Source organism: Callorhinus ursinus, unplaced genomic scaffold (genome assembly GCF_003265705.2).
Source record: "Callorhinus ursinus isolate GAN/ISIS: 27379988/994484 unplaced genomic scaffold, GSC_fseal_2.0 scaffold66, whole genome shotgun sequence".
In the NCBI taxonomy this organism is placed as follows: domain Eukaryota; kingdom Metazoa; phylum Chordata; class Mammalia; order Carnivora; family Otariidae; genus Callorhinus; species Callorhinus ursinus.
The window spans coordinates 8,013,211-8,031,960 of NW_027397128.1; the positions used below are offsets into that span (position 1 = coordinate 8,013,211).

At 39.7% G+C, this 18,750-nt stretch overlaps 1 protein-coding gene across 4 annotated transcripts in view; it reads right to left on the reverse strand.

Annotated features, from left to right (window-relative positions):
* Positions 1–18,750, reverse strand: part of HDAC8 (histone deacetylase 8) — a 214,653-nt gene that overhangs the window by 42,637 nt on the left and 153,266 nt on the right. The window lies entirely within an intron of this gene.

Consider the following 18,750-nt stretch of genomic DNA (forward strand, 5'->3'; position numbering starts at 1 on the left):
GGATGGGATGGGAGGGGACGGGAGGGGATGGGAGGGGATGGGACGGGAGGGGATGGGAGGGGAGGAGAGGGGATGGGATGGGAGGGGACGGGAGGGGATGGGAGGGGATGGGACGGGAGGAGAGGGGATGGGATGGGACAGGATGGAACCAGATGAGATGCTCAGCTGCTGGCTTGCCGACAGCTGGTCTCTTGCTCCCTGGTAGGGACCAGGAGCAACAAGCTCTGACGGCTGTGCGTACTGGAGCAGTTTTGAATGGAAATCGAATAAAACTTGTGACAAAGTCAATCTGACACATCTTTAATGAGACCACATAATGATTATTGTGCTGTACTGTAATTAGGCATAATGGAAAGCAGCTCCCAGGAATGGCTGTAATTATGATTACATTTACACAGCTGAACCAAATATTTCTAAGGTCAGTCAGGATGGGGATGGGGGTTGGGCTTGTCTGGACAGGAGGTACAGCAGAAGGCTAGTTGCAAGGCATTTCTCTGGTTCTCCTTTTTCTCCCCTCCCCAACCCACTCTGAGGTTATGGGTCCCTACATCCCTTATTGGGGAACAAAGATCTGATGAGGGGTTTGGATGGCTAGCTTCCTCCTCCTGCCGGGGAGAGGCCACCCTGAAGCTCATAGGGTTAGGAAATCTGGGATGTTCAGAGGGGCTTTGGGCTGATTAGTCCTGACTTTTCTATGAGGCCTGAAATTCTACCAAGTGGCCTTTACCCTAAAAAGTATATGCCTAATGTGCGGACCATGTTTGGATCCTGATTTGAACAAATCCACACAGAACGTATTTTCGAGACAATCGGGTAAAACTCAACAGTGACTGATATCAGATGATCTTAAGGAATTACTAATTTTGTTGAGTTTGATATTGGTATTGTAGTTATATTAAGAAAAGGTCCTTATCTGTTGGAGAAACCTCCTGAAATATTTACAGGCCAGCGATTGTGGAATGGGATGGTACCAGGGATTTGCTGTAAAATACTTCAATTAAAAAAAAAATGGGGACTAGAAGAAATGAGAATGGCAGAATGCTGATAACTGTTGAAGCTGGGTGATGGGTACATGGGGGGTTCGCTATCCTCTCCTCTCTGCTGTGTATATGTTTGAAAGTTCCCATAACAAAATGTTAGAAAAAAATCACATACCCTAGACTGCTCTGGCAAGGATTCATACATTAGTGAAATTAGTTCGATCATGCTAGCAACATATAGCAGGTTCAGCAGGTGCGGGCAGCTATCAGGAATGAGATCTCTGGTTGGGCAGAGCCAGGAAGAGTGGGCAGATGTATGTTGGAACATGGGCCACCGTCAGGGAGTGTCAAGTCTCGGAAGGGCGGAGAAATGTGTGCGAGGGAATAGGGAATCTGAATGGTCAGGGTATGGTCTGAAAATTCCGGGGGAGAAGGCAGGAGGTGAAAGAAGAGAGGAGACAGAGCGTGATAGGTCTACATGTTGGGTCACCCACTAGCCTGTAAGTTCCTGGGGGTTGGGCCTGGATCTTAACGCTCTCTGTCTTCCCTACAGCTCCTGGGACAGTAGTTTCTTTACTTCATTTCACTCCTTCATTTACTTAAGAATGTTTATTGGGTGTCTACTATACTCAGGCGATACAGATGTGTGCCTATGGTAGGCAAAGGAGATAGAGCAGTGAACAAAACAAAGTCCTTGCCCTCAGGGAACTCACATTCCAGTGGGAAGAGACAGATGGCGATAAATGTTGCAAAGAAAAATAATGTTGGGTAAGGTGGATTGGGAATGCTAGGTAGTACGGCACTTAGGCCCCTGTAGGCTTTTCCAGGTCCCCCTGCAGCCTGACTTTTGGTCACGTTGGACTCCATCCCCCGGTTTCACCAAGGGCTCTTGGGCCCGTCAGCCTCTATACATACTTTAACCTCATTCTTGACTTAACTGTCCCCTCCTACACCTGATTAATACACATTCTTCCCTAGGTACCAGTTCTTTCAGGAAGCTTTCAGAGGAGAGGTCCTTCCTTCCACCTGTATCCACACTATCCCCTGGGTTTTCTCTGCTTCCACAGTACCCTTGCATGAATCTCTACTATACTACTTGCCATCTGCATTATAATTCTCTTCCCTACTAGACTTTGAGATCTGTGGGGATAGACAGTATGTCTTTCTATATCTATATAGCACAGGGCCTAGAACATAGTCGGGATCCTTATATGCTTAATGAATACATGAATGAATGATGGATGAAAGAATGAATATGCTTCCTAGCAGAACACTGGAGAAGTGTTGGGAAGCAACCTTACCTTAAATCAAATGCTGGAGGAAGGAGAAGTGCTAGTGTGTGCTCAGACACCATAGGGAGAAGTGGGATCTGTATACTTTGGATATGTATTAAACTTGATGATGATGATGATCACCATCATCATATTCACACTCAACATTTATTTCAGGGATTCTGGAGCCAGACCACCCAGGTTTTAATTTCAGCACTACCATTTGATAGCTGTGTGGTTTTGGGCAGGTTACTTACACTACCTGTGCCTCAGTTTTCTCATCTGGAAAATGGGGATGATAACACTATGTATTAAAATGAGATAAAGTTCTGCAAAGCACTTAGAATAGTATCTGGCATACAGTAAATGGTATATAAAGGTTTGCTATAATTATTTATTACTGTGAACCAGTGACTGTGCTAAATGCTTTATTTACTCATTCATGTACATTGAGCACAAGCCAGTGCTAGGCCTGAGGGAAAGAACGCTATCATGGAGTTTATATTTGACCTAACTTCATCCTCACACAATATAAAGGGAGGTCCTGTGCATAGCCCCATTATATAAGGGAGGAAAGTGAGGCTTAAAACTGTTAAGTCACTTGTCCAAGGTTATAGAACTCATGGTTGAATATTAGGATTCTATCTCTGATCTGTGTGACTCTAAAAACCACTGCTTTAGACCAGGGATTGGCAAATTATGGCCCACAGGCCAAATCTATCCCCCTATTTTTTTCCCTTGAGGATATAATTCACCCTTTTAGAATATACAATTCAGATATTCACAAGTAGTCTATTTACACGATTGTGTAAGCATCACCACTAATTCTAGAATTTTTCATCACTCCAGAAAAAAAAACCAAAACCCTGTACCCATGAAGCATTCATTTTCCCTTCCCCTCGGCCCTAGCAATCACTAATCTACTTCCTATCTCTATGGATTTGCCTATTCTGGACATTTAATGTAAGTGGAATCATATAACATGTAGTCTTTTGTGTCTGGCTTCTTTCACGTGACATGATGTTTTCAAGATTCATCCATGTTGTAGCATGTATCAGTACTTTGTTCCTTTTTATGGCTGAATAATATTCCACTGTATAGATAAACATTTGTTTATCCATTCAACAGTTGATGAATATTGGGGCTGTTTCTACTTTTTGGCTATTACAAATAATGGTGCTGTGAAATTTTATGTGTAAGTTTTTGTGTGAACATACATAGTTAAATACCTAGAAGTAAAATTTTTGGGTCATTTGGTAACTTTATGTTTACCTTTTTGAAGAACTGCCAGGCTGTTTTCCAAAGAGGCTACACCATTTTACATTCCCACCAGTAATGTATGAGGGTTCCAATTTCTCCACATCCTTGCTAACACTTGCTATGGTCTGTCTTTTTGATTATAGTTACCCTGGTAAGAGTGGAGTGGCATCTCATAGTAGTTCTGATTTGCATTTCTTTAATGACTAGTGATGTTGAATATTTCCTCACTTGTTTATTGGCCATTTGTATGTCTTCTTTGCAGAAATGTTGATTCATATCCTTTTGCTCATTTTTAAATTGGGTTATTTTGTTTTTTAGTATTGAGTTTGTAACAGTTTTTAAAATGTATTCTGGACACAAGTCTCTTATCAGTTCTATGATTTGCAAGTAATCTCTCCCATTCTGTGGGTTGTTTTTTCACTTTCTTGATAGTATTCTTTGAAGCACAGAGGTATTTAATTTTGATGAAGTCCAACTTACCTATTTTTTCTTTTTTCTTGTGGTGAGAGCACAATTTATCGGTTTTTTTCTTTGGTAGCATGGGCATTTGGTGTCATATTGAAGAAACTAATTCAAGGTTATGAAGATTTACACCTACATTTCTTCTAAGAGTATTATAGTTTTACCTTTCACATTTAGGTCTTTGCTCCATTTTGAGTTAATTTTTTGTATATGGTGTGAGGCAAGGGTCCAACTTCATTCTTTTGCATGTGGATATCCAGTTGTCCTAGCAGCATTCATTGGAAAGACTAATATTTTCTCACTGAATGGTCTTGGGACCCTTGTCAAAAATCAACTGGCCATAGATGTATGGGTTTATTTCTGGACTCTCATTTTGACTCCACCGATCTATATGTCTCTCTGTATGCCAGCATCACTGTCTTGACTATCATAAGTTTTGAAATCAGGAAACATGAACCCTCCAACTTTGTTCTTCTTTTGTTAAGATTGTTTTAGATATTCTGGGTCTTTTGCATTTCCATATGAATTTTAGGATCAGTTTGTTAATTTCTCAAAAAGAAACTAGCTGGGATTTTGATAGGGATTATGTTGAATTGGTAGATCAATTTTGGGTGCATTGTCATCTTAACAATATTGTCTTCCAATCCATGAACACAAGATATATTTCCATACAATGCTGTCTTGTAGTTCTCAGTGTACAAGTCTTGCACTTCTTCTGTTTAATTTACTTGTAAGTATTTCACTCTTTTTGATGCTATTGTAATAGGAATTGTTTTCTTAATTACATTTTGGAATTGTTCATTGCTAATCTATGAAGATACAATTGATTTTTGTATATTGATCTTGCATCCAGTAAACTAGCTGGACTCATTTTTTAAAAAGGCTTAATTTTTTAATTTTTATTTTTTAAAAGATTTATTTTATTTTAATTCAGTTAGCCAACACATAGTACATCATTAGTTTCAGATGTAGTGTTCAACAATTCATCAGTTGTGTATAACACCCAGTGCTTATCACATCATGTACCCTCCTTAATGCCCATCACCCTATTTATTTTAGAGAGAGAGAGAGAGAGAGAGAGAGTGCAAGCGAGTGGGGGGAGGGGCAGAGGGAGACAGAGAATCTCAAGCAGACTCCACGCTGAGTGCATAGCCCGATGGGGGGCTTGATCTCATGACACAGAGATCATGACCTGAGCCAAAAACCAAGAGTTGGGCATTTAACGGACTGAGCCACCCAGGAGCTCCTAAGAAAGGCTTAATTGTTTTAGAGCTGTTTCAGGTTCACAGCAAAACTGAGAGGAAGGTACAGAGATTTCCCATGTACTCATTGCCTCCACACATACACAGCTTCCCTCATTATCATCATCCCCTACCAGAGTGGTACATTTGTTATAATTGATAAACCTATATCCTTATCACCCAGTGTCCATAGTTTACTGTAGGGTTCACTCTTGGTGTACGTTCTACAGGTTTGGACAAATGTAACATGACATATATTCATCATAGTATCATATAGGGTATTTTCACTGCCCTAAAAATCCTCTGTGCTCTGCCTATTCATCTCTGCCCCCATCCTCAACTCCTGATGTTTTTATGGGCTCCATAGTTTTTCCTTTTCCAGAATGTCATATAGACATTGACATCCATTGATATCCAATGAATCCAACTGGAATCATACAGTATATAGCCATTTCAGACAGCTTCTTTCACTTGGTAATATACACTTAAGATTCCTCCAAGTCTTTTCATGATTTGATAGCTCATTTCTTTTTAGCACTGAAGAATATTCCACTGTCTTGATGTACCACAGTTTGTTTATCCATTCGCCTACTGAAGGACATCTTGGTTGCTTCGTAGTTTTGGCAATTATGAATAAAACTGCTCTAGACATCTGTGCACAGGTGCAACTCTTTTTGGTAAATAGCAAGGAGCACAATTGCTGGATCATATGGTAAGAGTATTTAATTTTGTAAGAAACTGTCAAACTGTCTTCCAAAGTGGCTGTACCATTTTACATTCCCACCAGCAATGAACGAGATTTCCTGTTGCTCCACACCCTCTCTAGTATTTGGTGTTGTCACTGTTCAGGATTTTGGCCATATGGATGCATATTTTAGCTCCAATAATGTTTCTGTGGATACCTTAGGATTTTTAATATAAAAAAATCATGTAAAAATTGTGTAATCTGCAAATAGCAGCAGCTTTACTTCTTTCTTTCCTATCTAGATGCCTTTTACTTCTTTTTCTCCAAGTGCCCTGGCTAGAACCTCTAGAACAATATTGAATAGAACTGGCAAGAGTGGACATCCTTGTCTTGTTCCTGATCTTAGGAGGAAAGTTTTCCATCTTTCACCATTAAGTATGATATTAGATGTAGATTTTTCATAGACGCCCTTTATCAGGTTGAAGAAGTTCCTTTCTATTTCTAATTTATTTTTTTTATGATGAAAGGGTATAGGATTTCATCAAATGATTCTTTTGTGTGTCTATTGAGGTGATCACAGCTTTGTTTTTTTATTCTATGGATATGGTATATTTCATTATTTAATTTTCAGGTGTGACAACAACTTTGCATTTCTGGAATAAATTGTACTTGGTCATGGTGTATGATCCTTTTTATATGTTGCCAGATTTGGTTTGTTAGTATTTTGTTGAGGATTTCTGTGTCTATATTCACAAGAGATATTGGTCTGTAGTCTTATTTTCTTGTGATTTTAGTTTAGTTTGGTATCAGGGTAATACTGGCCTCACTGAATCCATTGGGAAGTGTTACCTCCTTTTCTATTTTTTTCAAAAAGATTTATTTATTTTTTGAGGGAGAGAAAGAGAGAGAGAGAGAGAGGAGCGGCAGAGGGAGAGGGAGAGAATCCGAACCAGACTCCATGCTGAGCACAGAGCCCGACACGGGCCTCGATCCCAGGACCCTGGGATCATGACCTCAGCTGAAGGCAGATGCTTAACTGACTGAGCCACCCAGGCACCGCCTATTTTTTTTTTTTAATGAAACATTGGTGTTAAGTCTTTAAACGTTTGGTAAAATTAACCAGTAAAACCAGATATGCCTGGTGTCTTCTTTCTGGGATTAAAAATATATATGTATTAATTCAATCTCTTTTACTTGTTATGGGTCTACTCAGATTTTCTTGAGTTAGTTTCTGTTGTATGTGACTTTCTAGGAATATGTCTATTACTTCTAGGTTATATAATTTGTTGGCATACAGTTTTTCATAGTATTCACATATACTCCTTTTTATTTCTGTAAGGTTGGTAGTAATGTCCCCATTCTCATTTCTGATTTTAATAATTTGAGTCTTCTCTATTTTTTCTTGGTCAGTCTACCAAACGTTTGTCAATTTTGTTGATCTTTACAAAGATCTATTTTTGGTTTCATAGATTTTCTCTATTGTTTTTCTATTCTTTTTCTCACCTATTTTTGCTCTGATTTTTATTATTTCCTTTCTTCTGCTTGCTTTGGGTTTAGATTGCTCTTCCTCTAGTTTCTAAAGATGGAAGGTTAGATTATTAATTTTTAAAAGATTTTATTTATTTATTTGAGAGAGAGAGTGTATGAGCAGGGGGAGGGGCAGAGGGGCAAGCATGCTCCCCACTGAGTGATGAGCCCCATGTGGGGCTCCATCCCAGGACCCTGAAATCATGACGTGAGCTGAAGTCAGGCGCTTAACTGACTGAGCCACCCAGGCACCCCGGAAGGTTAGATTATTGATTTGTGATCTTTCTTTTTCTTTGTTTAAAAAAAAAAAAAAGATTTTACGCATTTTATTTTAGAGAGGGGGGGAGGGGTAGAGGGGGAGGGAGAGGAAGAGGGAAAGAATCCCAAGCACACTCCACACTGAGCATGGAGCCCAACGTGGGGCTCTATCTCTCAACTCTGAGATCATGACCTGAGCTGAAACGAAGAGTCAGACACTTAACTGACTGAGCCACCGAGGCCCCCCAGTGATTTTTCTTCTTAACACAGAAATTCACAACTATAAATTTCCTTTTAAGCACTGTTTTCACTGAAGTCAATAACTTTCAGCATGTTTTGGTTGATCCATTTCGAAGTCTTTCCTAACTTTCCTTGTGATAGTTTCTTTAACCCGTTGGTTATTTAGGAGTGTGCTGTTTAATTTCCACATATTCGAGAATTTCTCAAATTCTCTTCTTTTATTGACTTGTAATTTTATTCCTTTCCCTATAATTTCATTCCAAAATTCTCTGTATGATTTCAATCCTTTTAAATTTATTGAGACTTATTTTGTGGTCTAACCTATGTTCTGTCCTGGAAAATGCTCCACGTGCACTTGTGTATTCTGCTATTGTTGGGTGGTGTGTTCTATATATGCCTGTTAGGTCCAGTGGTTTAGTGTTGTTCAACTCTTTGGTTTCCTTGTTGATCTGTCTAGTTGTTTCTAGTTGTTTTGTCTAGTTGGAAATGGAGTACTGGGATGCCTGGGTGTCTCAGACAGTTAAGCATCTGCCTTCGCCTCAGGTCATGATCCCAGGGTCCTGGGATCGAGTTCCACATAGGGCTCCTTGCTCAGCAGGGAGCCTGCTTCTCCCTCTGCCACTCCCCCTGTTTGTGCTCTCTCTCTCTTTGTCAAATAAATAAATAAAATCTTAAATAAATAAATAAAATAAAATGTTTATAAAAATGTTAAACTTTAAAAATAATCTTAAAAAAATTAAAAAAACAACAAAGGTGAAAAAAATTAAAAAAAGAAAATGGAGTATTGATGTCTCCATCTATTATTGTTGAATTGTTTATTTCTTCCTTTAATTCTTTAGTTTTCACTTCATGTATTTTGGGGTTCTGTTGTTAGGTGCATATATATATTTATAATTGTTATATTTTCCTGACACTTGACACCTTTACCCTCATAAAATGTCTTTCATTGTCTCTAGTAACAATTTTTGTTTTATAGTCCATTTTGTCTAATATTAGTTTGGCCACCCAGCTGCCTTTTGGTTACTGTGTGTACAATATATCTTTGACCATCTTTTTACTTTCAACCTATGTGTGACTATGAATTTAAAGTATTTCTCTTATAAACAACATATAGTTGGATCATGCTTTATAAATCCATTTTGTCAATCTCTGACTTAACTGGAGTGTTTAATTCATTTACATTTAATGCAGTTACTGCTAAGGCATGGTTTATGTATGCCATTGCTATTTGTCTTCTATATTTTATGTTTTTCTGTTTCTCTATTCCTCCATTACTGTCTTCTTTTTAAAATTAAATACATATCTTCTACTGTGCCATTTTAATTTCCTTGTTGTTGTAAATAGATTTAAATGTATTGTGTGTGTGTGTGTGTGTGTGTGTGTGTGTGTGTGTGTGTTGAGCCTGCTTTTTTTGCTTAGTGGTTGACCTGGGGATTACAATTAACATCTTAACTTTTAACAATCTAGTTTGATTTAATACCAACTTAATTTCGGTATTATACAAATACTTTACTACTATACTGTCCCATTCCCACACAACCCTTTTATGCTATTATTATCAAACAAATTACATCTTTATACATTACTCATCAAAAGCAGATTTCTAATTATTGCTATAAGCAGTTGCTTTTAAAAGCATATTAAGGGAAAAAGTTACAAATAAAATACATTTGTACTTTTGTATTTACCTATGTAGTGACTTCTCCTGGTGATCTTTATTTTTCATATAGATTCAAATTACTATCTAGTGTCCTTCAGGATTCCCTTTGGTATTTCTTGTAGGGCAGGTTTAGTATTTCTTGTAGCATTAAATTCTCTCAGCGTTTATCTGTGAAGGTCTTAATTTCCCCTTCTTCTTTTTTAAGGATTTTATTTATTTATTTGACACACAGAGAGAGAGAGAGAGAGAGAGAGTACAAGCAGGGGGAGCTGCAGGCAGAGGGAGAGGGAGAAGCAGGCTCCCTGCCTGAGCAGGGGGCCTGATATGGGGCTTGATCCCAGGACCCTGGGATCATGACCTGAGCCAAAGGCAGACGCTTAACCAGCTGAGCCACCAAAGTGCCCCTCCCCTTCATTTCTGATGAATAGTTTTGCCAGATATAGAATTCTTGGTTGATGGGTTTATTTTTCTTTCAGCACTTTGCATATCTGACCTCCATGGTTTTTGATCAGAAGTTGGCTGTTAATCTTATTGAGGACTCCTTGTATATGATGAGTTTTCTCTTGCTGCTTTCAAGTTCTCTCTTTGTCTTTATTTTTGGGCAGTTATGATGTGTCTCAGTGTGGATATCTTTGAGTTTATCCTACTTTGAATTTGTTGAGCTTCTTGGGTATATTGATCAATGTCTTTCATCAAATTTGGGAAGTTTGGGGCCATTATTTTTCAAATATCCTCCTTTCCCTCTGGGATTCCTGTTATGTATATGTTGGTACACTTGATAGTGCCACAGTGTCTGAAGTTCTGTTAATTTTACTTTTATTATTTTTACTTTCAGCTCCTCAGACTGGATAACATCAACTGACCTGTTTTCAAGTTTACTGATTCTGTCTTCTGCCTGCTGAAATCTGCTGAACTCCTCTAGTGAATTTTTCATTTCAATTATTGTACTTTTCAACTCCAGAATTAGCATTTGTATTTTATTTTATTTTACAATTTTTGTGTATTGCTATTCTTTGGTGAGAAATTGTTCTCATACTGTTCTTTAATTCTTTGCACAAATTTTAAAGTAGCTGATTTAAAGTCCTTGTCTAGTAAGTCCAACATGTAGACATTCTTTGGGACAGTTTATGTTGACTCATGTTTTCCAGTGCACTGACCATACTTTCTTGTTTCTTTACATGTTTTTAATTTTTGTTGAAAAGTGGACATTTAAAATTATATAATGTGGTAACTCTGAAATCAGATTCTCTCCCTCCCCAGGGTTTGCGGTTGTTGCTGGTGGTATTTATTTGTTTAGTGACTTTTCCAAATTGATTCTATAAAGTTTGTATTCTTTGTAATGTGTGGCCACTGAAGTCTCTACTTGGGTAGCCTAATGTTCAGCTAATGGTTGGACAGAGATGTCCTGAAATGCCTGTAAGTCTCCCAGTCTTTGCCAAGAGGTTCTGTGTGCATGCTGGAGGCACACCCTCAACATTCAGTCAGGCAGTTCATCACTCTGTCTTAGCACTTCATTTGCACAGAGCTCAAAGGTCAGCCAGAGGCCTTTCTCAGGTCTTTTCTGAGCATGCACAAAGCCCTAGCATGCACACACTTCTGTGCATGCGTGTCCCCTCCTGGATTCCCAGGAATATGCTGAAGCTTTTCAAAGTCCCTATAGACCATCTCATTCCCTAGCTTTTTCTTTTAAGCTTTTTGATTAGCCCAATGTTTGCCCAAACTGTTATCTACTGCCTCAGGCAGCTGTGCAGTTAATCATTTGCATCTAATTGTTTTTGACAAATGCCCAAGGGAAAAAGTTTTTCACACCGAGTAAGCTCTTGAGTCAGGTCTAATCAATAAAGCCTTGCAAGTGGTGTCTTCCAGGGAACAACCAGACAGGTCAAATAATAATTCTCTGGGAGTCAGGCTTTGAAGGAGCGCCAACACTGTGCAGCTCCCTCTGGTGGCTGCCAGGCCTCTGGTTTTCACCATTATTGTGGGCTGCTGGTTTTCAAGGCTACCACCTCTACCTGCTTTCATAAACAAAGTTTTATTGTAATCCAACCAAAATTGTTCACTTATGTATTGTCTGTGGCTGCTTTTGTGCTCACAACAGTAGAGTTAAAAAGCATGACGGAGACCATATGGCCCGAAAAGCCCAGAATATTTAGTATCTGGCCCTTTACTGAAAAAGTTTTCAGCACCTGCTCTAGACTAGTGCTAGTTAGTAGAAATATAACGTGAGCCACATATGTAATTTAAAAATTTTTTGAGTGGCCACATTAGAAAGTAAAAAGAAACAGGTGAATTTAATTTTAAGAATATATTTTATTAACCCACTATATTCAAAATATTATTGTTTCAACACATAACCAACATGAAACTATTAATGAGATATTTTACATTTTTTCTAACTAACTCTTTGAAATCCAGTCTATTTTTACACTTTCAGCACATCTCAACTAGGACTAGCCACATTCCAAGTGCTAGTGGTTACCATACTGAAAAACAGAGCTTTAGATCCTTGCTACTCAAGTGTGGTCCCTGGACCCGCAACATTGTATCACCCGAAACCTTACAGGAAAGCCACAATCTCAGGTCCCACCTCGGACTTCCTTACCGAATCAGAAATTGCATTTAACAGGCCCTAGGTAACTCACATGCATGTTGAAGGTTGAGAAATAAAGGTCTATCGTGCTTTGCTATTCTACCTTTCTTTGGGATAAAGGCCCAGTGTGCCTAAGGCATTATTCTAATATAAAATATCACCCTCTGGTTAACTTGTCATTCTGTTCACTAGATCATGGGTGAATTGTCTGAAAATCAGTCAAGTAAGGTGACTGTGTGCCAGACACTACAGTGTCTAGGCCCTGTCGGATTTGCTATGCTGAAAAGGGACGTGGTTCCTGCTTTCAGGGAACCTACAACTGCCAAAGGATGCCTGGAGAATAATACTCTACACAAGAAGTCCAGTCTTCCTCCCCACTAAATCCTCTAAATAACTTCTCCATCTCAAATGTAAATGTGGCAACTGGGCACTGGATTGCTCAAGCAGGCATTCAGCTCAAGAGGTTCATGGGACAGAAACAAAACAGTTTCACTCCATTTGAAATTGGCTCATGGCAATGGTCTGAAGCAAACACTCAAGGCTTTAGGACATGAACTCAATGGGTTCTTCTGAAAGGGTAGCAACCCTGTGTTTGTATAACAGGAAAGTTATAACATTCATCATGCTCAGATTCAGGAACTGTGCACTCAAGTCAAGAGAAACCTGACAGTCTGATTTCCAGGTTCCAGTGACTTAGAATAGGAATTCCTATTTAAAGCAAAGAAAATAAGAAATGAGGAAGTGCCAGTCCTTGTTTCTCTGTGTAGGTGTTGACAAGCTATTAAATCATTAGGTTGTCCCTTGCCAGAAGCAGCAGAATAAATCTTGGAAGTTGACAAATGGTCAGCAGCTCTGTGTGTGCCTGCACACTCAGAGGCACACACAAAGGGCACACTGTTTCCCTTGGTTTATCTCCTGGCTGTGTAAATATTTCATCTGACATTTGGATTGGATTCTGAGCTAGTTTCCCACCAAGCTGATGGTTTTTTAATCTGCTTTCATCAGCCTACAATAAACGGCCTAACCTGTCTGCACAGCGCAGTGTCCTCTGCCCACTGGCAAACAGAACAAATGGAACCAGGAGATCCCCGACATACTTTTCTCAGATGTCTGAAGACGAGGAATTGCACCCAAGCTCCGCTCAAGCCAGAAACACAAGCTATGAGGCACTTGCCTCATCCCGTTATACCAACACCCATGAGCCCTTCCCACACCAGACCCCTGCCAGCAGGAGGTCATAACACATAACTTGGGCCTGCCATCCTATTAAGACAGATCTTTGGCTCGGCATAATTGCGCCACTGCCAAAGATGAGGATGGCTGTAATCTCATTCATTCTGGGTTGTATTCATGCTGGCTTCCCTTCAGGTTCAGATGAATTCCTTTGGTTGTCCAAAATGTAGGAAATACTGTGATAGCTTAAACCACAAATTACTGACTCAGAAAGTTCCTATATGGTAATGAAAAGAAAACAGATACTAATATAGGCTGCAGTGTGATGACTGCTGAAAACTTTATGCTAAGTGAAAGACCAGTGATAAAAGACCACATACTGTAGAATTCCATTCATATGAAATATCCAGAACAGGAAAATCTATAGAGATAGAAAAGAGATTAGTTGTCACTTGGGTTGGTGGGGAGAGGAATGGAGACTGACTGCTAGTGGGTATGGGATTTCTTCTAGAGGGGGATGAAAATGTTCTGGAATTAGATAGTGGTAACGATTGTACAACTTTGCGGATATACTAAATACCATGGAGTTGCTCACTTTAAATGGGAGATTTTTATGGTATGAGAGTTATATCTTGATAAAGTTGTTCAAAAAACTTAGGGTCATTAAATGATCTCTTCTCTCTCCCCCTCCCCGCCTCCCCAGCAAAGCTCCTATAAGTCAGTATTCTTAGCTTTGCTATTTTGTATTCTACTTACAGGAGAAAAAAGCAAAAGGAAGGCATGCAAACTGGTACTAGGAAAGGTTTAGGCTCAGAACAATCTATCCAGTCTACTGCTACAATCTTCTACCATTCATTCATCCATCCAACCATTCATTCATTCATTGATCTGCTACATACTAGGCATTGGGGATAGATACAGCATGAATTAACCTTGCCCTTTCTATTAGGAGTTTATGATAATAATGTTCTTAACATGGACCCTGAGTTCCCCAATTCAAGAATTGCCTTTTGAATAATCAAAAATTAAAGTAGGTTAATTCTGATGTTAGTGTTATTCATATTCCATTGTTTTTTGAAATTGGGAATTCTTGGATGATACTCTTCTTTAATTTTCAGTACCTGAAGTGTAAACTATCCTAGGAAACTTATACTAATAGTAAAGCAAAATATTTAAAGAGCAAGGATGCAAACTTCCTGTTTCCCCAAGATGTTGTAAGCAAGAGTACTTAATGAATAGCTAAACCAGAAAGGGGTGACAGCACGTATTTCAAGCTTTCCTTCTTTAAAAGGAATTGCTTTTGTGAACCCACAGGATTTATTAAGAAGTGGTCTTTTCCTTTTTATCTCAATGTAAATAAAATTGTGTACCTGCTGTAGTACTTCCGGTGTTTGTGTTGTGAAAGCTGGTACGAAGGAACCCAATGGTTTATTTCTTCAGGCAGTATGTTCTTTTTTTTTCTTAATATTTTATTTATTTGAGAGAGAGAGAGAGAAAGCAAGCAAGCGAGAGAGCAAGAGAGCATGAGCCGGGGGAGGGGTAGAGGCAGAGGGAGAAACAGACTCCCCGCTGAGCAGGGAGCCCGACGTGGGACTCGATCCCAGGACCCCAGGATCATGACCTGAGCCGAAGGCAGACGCTTAACTGACTGAGCCACCCAGGCGCCCCAGGCAGTGTGTTCTATGGAGAAATAACGTTTGGTCTTTGGAGTCAGGCAGGCCTGGGTTCAAATCTTAGCTCACATTTTAAAATTCAGGCCTTTGTCATCTCTTACCAGCTTCTGAGCTGTTCTTCCTATCTCTCAAAGTCATCCTTTGTACAGCAGTCTCATGTAAACTTTCAGACATACAAATTGGATCTTGTCACTCCCTTATGTAAATGCTTTAGTGACACTTCATCTTTGATGGGAGTGTCTGAGCTCCTTAGCGTGACTCATAAAACGTTGGCTCCATAGCTTGGCCCCACCATACCTTCTTAGCTACTTCTCTTACCATTCTCCATCTTACTTTTTTTCACATAATTGTTTGTAGTTACACATACGCACACACACCCACACCCACCCATTCCTCTACTTGGGCTGTTATGCCCTTCTAGAACCACTTTCCACCCTTCTGTGCCTGATTAACCTTGAATGAGGTTTGCCTAGCTGGTGTTGAGTACAGGCTCTCCAGCCAGATGCCCTGATCTAGCTTTCTTCCCCCTTAACTTTGGAAGCTAGATTAAAGGCGGTTGAGATATTGACAATAACTGCAAAAAGCCCACTAAATTCTAGCATAAGCTACTTTAGAAGCATTTTACTTTAAAAATCCCAGTAATAGATGCATACGCTATGGAATTCCAAAGGTGCGGAAGGATATTTAGTAAAAGAATAATCTCTGACATGCCCTAGACACGCAGTTCCCTTACCAGCATGTTCCTGACTCTTTCAAGAGGTAAACTGCTTACGGAAGCATAAAAGCACAATATAACAAAGTATGGTAACACTCTACATAGTGTTCCGTAGTTACTGTTTTCATTTAACCATATTATCTTGCAGATCCTTCCACGATGTGCTGTATTTAACCAGTCCTCTACTGGGAAGCATTTAGATTGTTTCTAAACTTTGATAAAGCTACTTCTTAAAGACCTCTTTCACTATTGTAGTGAATCTGCTCACCAGAAGGGAATTTTTTTTAACCTCAATTCCTTTATATTCTTTTTCATTAAAAATTGCATTTACCGTGCTTGTGCTTTCTAATTACAAAGGTACTCCATTTCATTTGTAGAAAACTTGAAAGTTATAAAAAACACACAAAGACACTAAAAAGGTCACTTGTATTTCTAATACTAGTTCACATTTTGATGAATGTGCTTCTAGTATTTTTTTCTATTCGCATATCTATACTTTGCAAAAGGTCTACTCTCACATTTGTGGGGGAAATATGCGATAAGATATAGTGAAAAAAGAGTAATAGCTTACCATGTTTTAGTCACTGAAGTACCTTAAATGCCTTATTGCATTTAATGTACACAACAACCTTAATAGGTATATACCAGTCTCCTCATTTTACAGATAGGGAGACCGAGGCCCAAAGAACCGCTCAGAGTCACACAACTTAGGAAGTAAGAGAGCTGGGATTTGAGCCTAGATTTGTCAGGCCCCAGGTTATGCTCTTACTCACTGTACTCACCGCCTCTGCCAGAGTGCAGTGTCTAAAGAAATCGAAAATGCATAGACCCTATGACCCAGAAATTACATTTGCAGCTCTACGTTCTACAGACACTTGCACATGTGCCAGAGGAGACAAGTACAGGAATGTTCACTGCAGTTGACTGAATTCAGTGGCAAAAAACCCAGACTGATCCAAATGTCCATACAGATATGAATGGATAAATAAAATAGGACATTCATGTTACGGATAAGCTGTATCTATGGATATTACAGAGCAGTTAAATGGACTGAACTAGATCTATATGGATAGATCTCAAAAACAACATTGAATGAAAAGAGCAGGTTGCAAAGTATGAACATGACCATATCATTTGTGTAAATAAAAGAACAAAGAAACCACTAAGCCACTAACCTCTCTTCCCTATACCAAATCTTGTTTCTGATTACCGTGAGAATGGACTGAAAAGATACACATCAAATTCATGATGATGGCTGCCTTTGGGGAGTCAGGAGCAGAATAGGACCAGGGATGAGGGTCACAGAATATTCAACTTATCTATAATAATTTATTTTTTAAGAAAAGACATAAAGCTAAGATAAAATCTTAACCAATTTTAATTCTGAATAGGGAGGACATGTGCATTTGTTATAGTCCTCTCTGTTACTATACTCATTTATTTATTTATTAAGATTTTTATTTATTTATTCGAGAGAGAGAGCACGAGCAGGGCAAAAGGGGCAGAGGGAGTTGAAGCAGGCTCCCCACCCGAGCAGGGACCGAGCCCAAGGCAGAGGCCCAACTGACTGAGCCACCCAGGTGCCCACTATACTGCATTTAAAAAATATTATCAGCTGCTGTTTACTGGGCACTTACTATGTACCTGGTATAGTTCTAGATGTTTCACACTGGTTGATTCATTAAACCCTTACAAAGCACCCTATGAAGTAGATGCTATAGTAGCTCCATCTTACAGATGAGGAAACTGAAGCACAGAGACGTTAAATAACTTCCCTGGGTCATACAATTATTAAGCGGTGGGTGTACCTGGCTTCAGGAACCATGCTTTTACCCTTTACCCTTCTAAAAATTCTCAAAAACCAAACAAAACAGCACAATACTGAGGAAATGCAAAGCGGGGGAATGAACACTGTGCAGTTATTGCCCCGCCTGCCACTTTCTCTTTGTATTTGCTGTATGAGTCTGGGGGTGGTGGTGAAGGCTTCTCTCTGGAGCTGAGCTGGTGCTAGCTCCAAGTAAAACAGCAGGGACCTCTCTCTCTTGAGGGACTCAAACCCAAAACTCCACTCCCCCTCAAAAGCACAGCTAAACAAAACAAAATATCAGGCCGAGCAAAATGAGGTAGGCCCAGCTGGGGGCATTGCAGGGCACACACTCAACTTGAGCCTGTGTGTGAACTGGAATTTGCAGGATGTAGCTAAGCCTAGTCCCTAGACTACAAAAGGTTGGGCAAGGAGAGCTGGCAGCCAAAGACGGTAGAAAAAGGAGACTGGGAGGAAAGAGGGCAAGCCTTTGCTTCTTCCTACGGCAGAAGGAAACGGGTACCTGGTGCTTGAGGAGTGGGATAGGAGGATAAAAGGGAAGGATAAAGGGGGGAGGGGAGAGTTCTGTAGTTCTGTTCCTGCCATAGCCTCTGGTTTTAGTAGCGTAATCCACCCCCCTCGCCACTCCCTGAGGTCCTCATCAAAGCAGATCCCAGGCTCCAAGTAAATAACAGACAAGAAAACAGTGGGGTGGAAAGAGATGAAGAAGGCCCTGCTGGAAAGAGAGTCTCAAGAGCAACAGCCAATCATTTGTGCAACAACAACAGCAAACCATTGGGAGGTCGTGCAGTGCAGTGGCAAAGAACTCAGATTCCAGAGCCAGCTGGCCTGGATTTCAGTCCTGGTGCTGCCACTGATTCACTCTGCCGACATGGGCAAGCGGTCTGTGAAATGGGGATAATGACTGAATTGTTGGGGATACAATTGTTGAGCATCTAAAGCACTTAGAACAGTGTCAGACACTTGGTAATCACTCTACGAGTATTTGCTATTATTATCATCATTATATCTGAGTACCTACTTGTTTCCAGGCACTGTGGTAGGAATTGGGGATGGACAGAAGAATCAAACACAGTTTTTGCCCTTGCATTTTGTTTAGTTGGGGAAACGGATGAGGAAATGCATCACAATGCAGTATGATAAGGTCTCAGATAATTCTATGTGTCAGGTTCTTAGAAAAAGAAGTGACT